Consider the following 6067-nt stretch of genomic DNA (forward strand, 5'->3'; position numbering starts at 1 on the left):
ACTACAAATCGCTGAAGGAATGGCTGACTCAACCATTGAAAGAAGTCTGTAATGAGATCCTTGAGGGAAAAAAGGCACCTGAATCGTGGAAAGAAGCATATATTTCACTCATACCAAAGACAGAGACTGAAAAGACTCAACTGAAGAACTACCGCCCAATATCACTACTTAATGTGGATTACAAAATTTTTGCAGACATTTTGGCAAAAAGACTTAAAAGAGTGTTGATGGAGAAGATTCATAAGGACCAGGCAGGCTTTCTCCCTAAAAGACACCTGGCAGACAACGTAAGAAATGTGATAGACATTTTGGAAAAGCTAGAGGTGAATATAAATACTAAAGCAGTATTGATCTTTGTGGACGCGGAGAAAGCCTTTGATAATATTTCCTGGAGCTTTATGTTAAAGAATCTTCATGGGATGGGGGTAGGTAAAGGTTTTGAGAATGGTATGGCTGCAATATATTCTGAACAAAAAGCTAAATTGATTGTAAATAATGTAGTGACGGAGGAACTTAAGATAGAAAAAGGAACACGACAAGGGTGCCCAATTTCCCCATTACTTTTTATCTCAGTCCTGGAGGTGTTGCTGAATATGATAAGGGAAGACCAGCAGGTTAAGGGAGTCCAGGTCGGAGCTAAACATTACAAGTTAAGAGCGTTTGCAGACGACCTAGTATTGACTTTGCAAGAGCCAAACGCTAGTACGAAAAGGGTTTTAGAAATAATACAACAGTTTGGCCAGGTAGCTGGATTTAAGCTGAATAAACAAAAAACCAAAGTCTTAGGGAAAAATTTAACAGAGGTAGAAAAGGAGAAGTTCCAAGAGGAGACAGGGTTGACACTGGTCAAGAAGGTGAAATACCTAGGGGTTTACTTGACATCTAAAAATGTGAATTTGTATAAAGACAACTACGAAAAATGCTGGTCGGAAATCAAAAAAGATCTAGAAATTTGGTCAAATCTGAAACTGTCAATGCTAGGCCGAATCGCTGTGATTAAAATGAATGTATTGCCTAGAATGTTATTTTTGTTCCAGACCTTGCAGATTCTGGATAAGATGGAATGTTTTAAGAGGTGGCAGAAAGATATTTCAAAATTTGTCTGGCAGGGCAAAAAGCCCAGAATTAAATTTAAAATACTGACAGATGCTAAAGAAAGAGGGGGATTTGCCCTGCCGGACTTGAAATTGTACTATGAGGCAGCAGCATTTTGCTGGCTGAAAGAATGGATGCTCCTCGAAAATACAGACATCTTAGATCTGGAAGGTTTTAACAATACTTTTGGTTGGCATGCATATTTATGGTATGACAAAGTCAACAGTATTTTTAAGAATCACATTGTTAGAAAAGCATTGTTCAATGTTTGGAGAAGATATAAAGATCTTTTGGAAAACAAAACCCCTAGATGGGTCTCACCAGTGGAGGCCAAGGCAGTGAAGAAACTCAATATGGAGGTCGGATGGCCGAAGTATTGGGAAATTTTGGAACATGATGGAGATAAGTTGAAATTGCAAAGCTATGAGAAACTGAAGTATAAGGTACAAAACTGGTTTCAGTATCATCAAATAGTGGAATTTTTCAAACAGGACAGGAAAATTGGTTTCCAGATGGAAAAATCAAAATTAGAAACTGAATTGTTAGAACCCAATACTAAGAATCTATCCAGAATGTATAATTTGTTGCTGAAATGGAATACACAGGAGGAAACAGTCAAATCAGCCATGATCAAATGGGCACAGGATGTTGGTCATAACATCATGCCAGATGACTGGGAATCGTTATGGAACACCGGTATCAAATTTACGGCATGCAATGCCCTAAAGGAAAACATTATGAAAATGGTATACAGGTGGTACATGACCCCAGTCAAGCTGGCAAAAATTTATCACTTGCCTGATAATAAATGTTGGAAATGCAAAGAGACTGAAGGTACCTTCTACCACCTTTGGTGGACATGCCCGAAGATTAAGGTTTTCTGGGAAATGATCTATAATGAAATGAAAAAAGTACTTAAATGTACTTTTTCTAAAAAACCAGAGGCCTTTCTCCTGGGCATGGTCGGCCAACTGGTGTCAAAGAAGGATCGAACTTTCTTTATGTATGCTACAACAGCAGCTAGAATCCTTATCGCAAAGTATTGGAAGACACAAGATTTACCCACTCTGGAAGAATGGCAGATGAAGGTGATGGACTATATGACATTGGCTGAAATGACAGGCAGAATCCGTGACCAACGAAAAGAGACGGTGGAAGAAGAATGGAGAAAATTCAAAAGTTATCTTAAGGACTACTATAAACTTAATGAATGTTAAAGTGTTGTGGTTCTTGGAAACAAAGGGATACAGTGATATAAGATCAGAATATAGAGAGGACTAAGACGAAAGTGGTTGGAAAGTAATAATTGGGAGTTGCTATAAAACTTTGGGCATTGGGATGCAGAAAGGGGAGGTATGGGGAAGTCCCAGAAAAGAGGTGTATGAAAATATGATATGAATTTATACGTGTATGTTTGTTTTTTAAGTGTTTGTCTGTCTTTAAAAATTCTGAAAAACCAATAAAAATTTTATAAAAAAAAAAAAAATAGAGAAAAAGGTCAGATCTAAACGCAATAAAGAGATAAGTCAAGCACATGCTTTAAACAACTGAGATGCAGAACAGATTTCCAGATTTATTGGCTCCAGCAAAAGACTGAGGAAAAGCTTGGGGTGTGCGGGGAAATCAGGTAAAGAACGAGATCCAATCTTGCATCCGCAGAAGATCAGCCATCAGGTATGGAAATGACACACCAGTGTGGGCTGGTGGGTGGTGGCTTTCTTTTCCGGGTTGAGAAAATAGCTTGCAAAGGTGTGCAGGAAGGCAGAGGAGCAAGCGTAGCTTTGAGCAGTAATTTCAGCAGGGTGAGAGCCAGGAGCGAACCATCAGGATCTCCCAGACGGATCTCCGGTTGTTGGGGTGAACCGTCGGAAAACTGGAAGGATGTCTTTAGCAGCACTTCTTCGGAGCACAGCAACCCTGGCTATATTGGGCTGGTGCACAGCATGCCATCATGGGAGAGCAACAGTATCGCATGGGGCGGACATACACAATCTTGCAGGATTGTCCAGATGACCCACAGCACGATCCGCAGCAAGATCCACAGGAAGATCCACAGGAAGATCCACAGGAAGATCCACAGCAAGACCCAGAGGATTGAGAGGTGGCCTGCATAGGCATGCACATGATCTGCTTGCTGGATTGACTGCTTCCACCACAACAGCCACAACAACTCATCTTGAAATCTAGGTTAGAAACTGAAAAGAACCAAAAGGGTCAAAGCAGTGCTTTGTGTCAGGAATTGCTCCTGCCTCCTCCCTTTGACCCTGCACAAATATTTCCCATTGAATTAACAGGGGAAAATGCATTTGATAAATATGAATGGGGAATGGAGCCCCATAGGATCATAGGAAGTTGCCTTAGACTTAATCAGACCATGGGTCCATCTTGCTCAGTATTGCCCACACTGACTGGCAGAAGCTCTACAGGGTTTCAGGTGGAGGATACACCCAGCCCTACCTGCCTATACCAGGGATTGAACCTGAAACCTTCTTCACACAAAGCATCTTGTTTGCCATTGAGCTATGGTCCTTCCCCAAAGGGTCACATCAAAGGGTTATTTTGAATGGCAGATTTATGCCATTGCATACATATTTTTTAATAGGCTTTATATATTTATCGCCTGCCCTTCATCCTAAGGTCCCGGAGAAGTTTGCAACATTAAAAAAAGAGAGTTTAAAGCAACTTATTTAAAATAAGACAGGTCCTAAAAATATACACAAGTGTCAAAAGCCAGGGTACTTATAAAGTCTTCCAGAAACTTGTATTCTGAAATCTATTTAGTATAATGCAAATTACACACATATGAACCAGGTAATAACTCTACATGAGATCACAGAGAAGCATGTTGTTAAGCATTTTACAGTGAGAAATTCAACCGGCGATATCCAAATTATCATCCTCGCAGACCCAATGGAATTAATTTTGTAAACCACTTTGAGGGGTTTTGCTTTTATTTTGTTTTTTTGTTTTCTTACAATCAAGTAATGTATAATTTTTAAATAAATAAATAGTAAATTCTATCCAATGTTAGCCGTAATCAGGGCAGGCCCACTGAATTATAGTGGACATGACTCGATTAAGTCCATCAGATAGGGCTGCATCCCCAGTGCTAGTCCTCTACTCAGAGTAAAACCGCAGACATTAATAGAGATGGCTAACTTCACGCCCATCATTTTCAATGTGTCTACTGTAGTTGGATTCAAACCGTGGTATCTGACTAAGTCATACCCAGACCATATTTAACTGAAATCAATGGAGGCACATAATTCATTTAAGTACAATGGCCTCAATGTGTCATGGAAGGGGATCTCCAGATGCTGTTGAAATACAACTCCCATCCTCCTTTGCCATTGACCATGTTTGCCAGGGATGTTGGGGGTTGGAGTCCAAAAACACCTGGAGTGCACTGGGTTAGGAGAGGCTGATCTAATCCAACACTCAGTTTCTTGCAGGAAGCTATAGTGCAGAATGCTTTGATCTACTGCCTCTGCTGTAGAAGTCCACATTGCTTCTGCTCAAATACTTTCGGGGGGGAAAGAGCCCACATCCTTATGAATCTCATACAACTAGGAATTTCTCCATTTTTTTCAAAGTCAATACTTGCTTTCCTGCAATATCCACCCATTGGTTCAAAGTCACAGAGGACAAGCCTCCTTAATCCCCTTTATCTTCTATGTAGGCCTTATATAAGATATCATATTTTACTTTGCTGAATCATTGCCTACAGATTTACATAAAAGAAAAGAAAATCCTAAGAAGATTGGAAGCTGCCCCATAACCCTCCTAGCTCAGTACTGTCTACACTGGCAGCTCTCCAGGGATAAATAGACAGGGAGGGTTTCTCAGCCCTTCCTGGAGTTACTTGGGATTGAACCTATGGTCTTCTGCATGCAGAGCAGATGTTCTACCCCTGAGCTACAACCCCTTGCTTCAGCATCCATTGCTTCAGCATCCAAATGATGAGGATCAGAAGAGAATGACTTACCCTGTTCACAAATCAAAAAGCAAGCGAAGAGCAGCGAAGTCAAATGTGTGAAGGACTCTGGGCTGGGGTTGGACTTTTTATACAGCTCCGAACAAACTGAGCCCAGGAAATGAGACACAGATGGAGAATGGAGAATTCTTGATTTGCCAATCAAGTTGTTTGCGTTCTTCCTGCCGGTCCTCCTCGATTCGGTCCCGAGGTCCACATTTTTTGGATGGATGCGCAGCCCAGCCCTGAGTTGATGAGAGCTATTTGGTAAATAACGATCCAGAAAAGCCTGTATCAGGGCCAGAAGGCAGAACCCAGGAGGCAATTTTTTGAGGATATCAGAATGCATGCACGAGGACGGTGGCATTCAAAAGACGTTATTACTCATTAAGCACGCAGCTTAAGGCTAATTATTAGGATCTTGGTTCCATGACACCTAATTGTCCCATCGGATGGTTGGCCCGTCACTGCCTCTAAACTAATTTCTCCCCATAAAAGCAATGTCATAAACAGCAATTGTAAAAAATAAACTATTTGAAGATCAAGCCCATATAGGCAGGTCATCATGGCCAGAGCTATTGCTGGCTGGGTTTGCTTAAAGACACAAAGCAATGTAGCTGAGTGAAAGAGCATCTGTTTTGCATGCAGAAGATCCCAGATTTGGTCCCCGGTGGATCAATCAGCTGACTTGGCATAATGGATCTTGCTATGTTTCGATGATGGAGAAATATGATAAAGGAAGGAATGACACACATCCTCTCCAGGTCTTCATATGTCCCTGCTGCTAAACATGAAAACTTTGGGCTGCATCCAACTAAGTTCAACTCAGAGTAGACCCACTGAAAGAAAAGGATCTACACCTGTCCATTGATTTCAATGGGCCTACTCTGAGTAGGGCTGACATTGCATGCAACCCGTTATATATCCAACTCACTTTTTTCATAGAATCATAGACAAGGGTTTGTTTGTTTTTAGCAGGAACTCAAGAAAACTGAGTTC

At 41.0% G+C, this 6067-nt stretch overlaps 1 long non-coding RNA gene across 1 annotated transcript; it reads right to left on the bottom strand.

Moving 5' to 3' along the window:
* Positions 1 to 2648: 2648 nt before the first annotated feature.
* LOC308576229 lies at positions 2649 to 5322 on the bottom strand. The gene is made up of 2 exons (XR_014003155.1): positions 5081 to 5322; positions 2649 to 3290 (listed from the first exon to the last, which is right to left on the bottom strand). It is a non-coding gene; the product is annotated as an uncharacterized lncRNA (long non-coding RNA).
* Positions 5323 to 6067: the final 745 nt, after the last annotated feature.

The sequence above is a fragment of the Podarcis bocagei genome (genome assembly GCF_964188305.1).
Source record: "Podarcis bocagei genome assembly, chromosome: 16".
NCBI classification, from domain to species: Eukaryota; Metazoa; Chordata; class Lepidosauria; order Squamata; family Lacertidae; genus Podarcis; species Podarcis bocagei.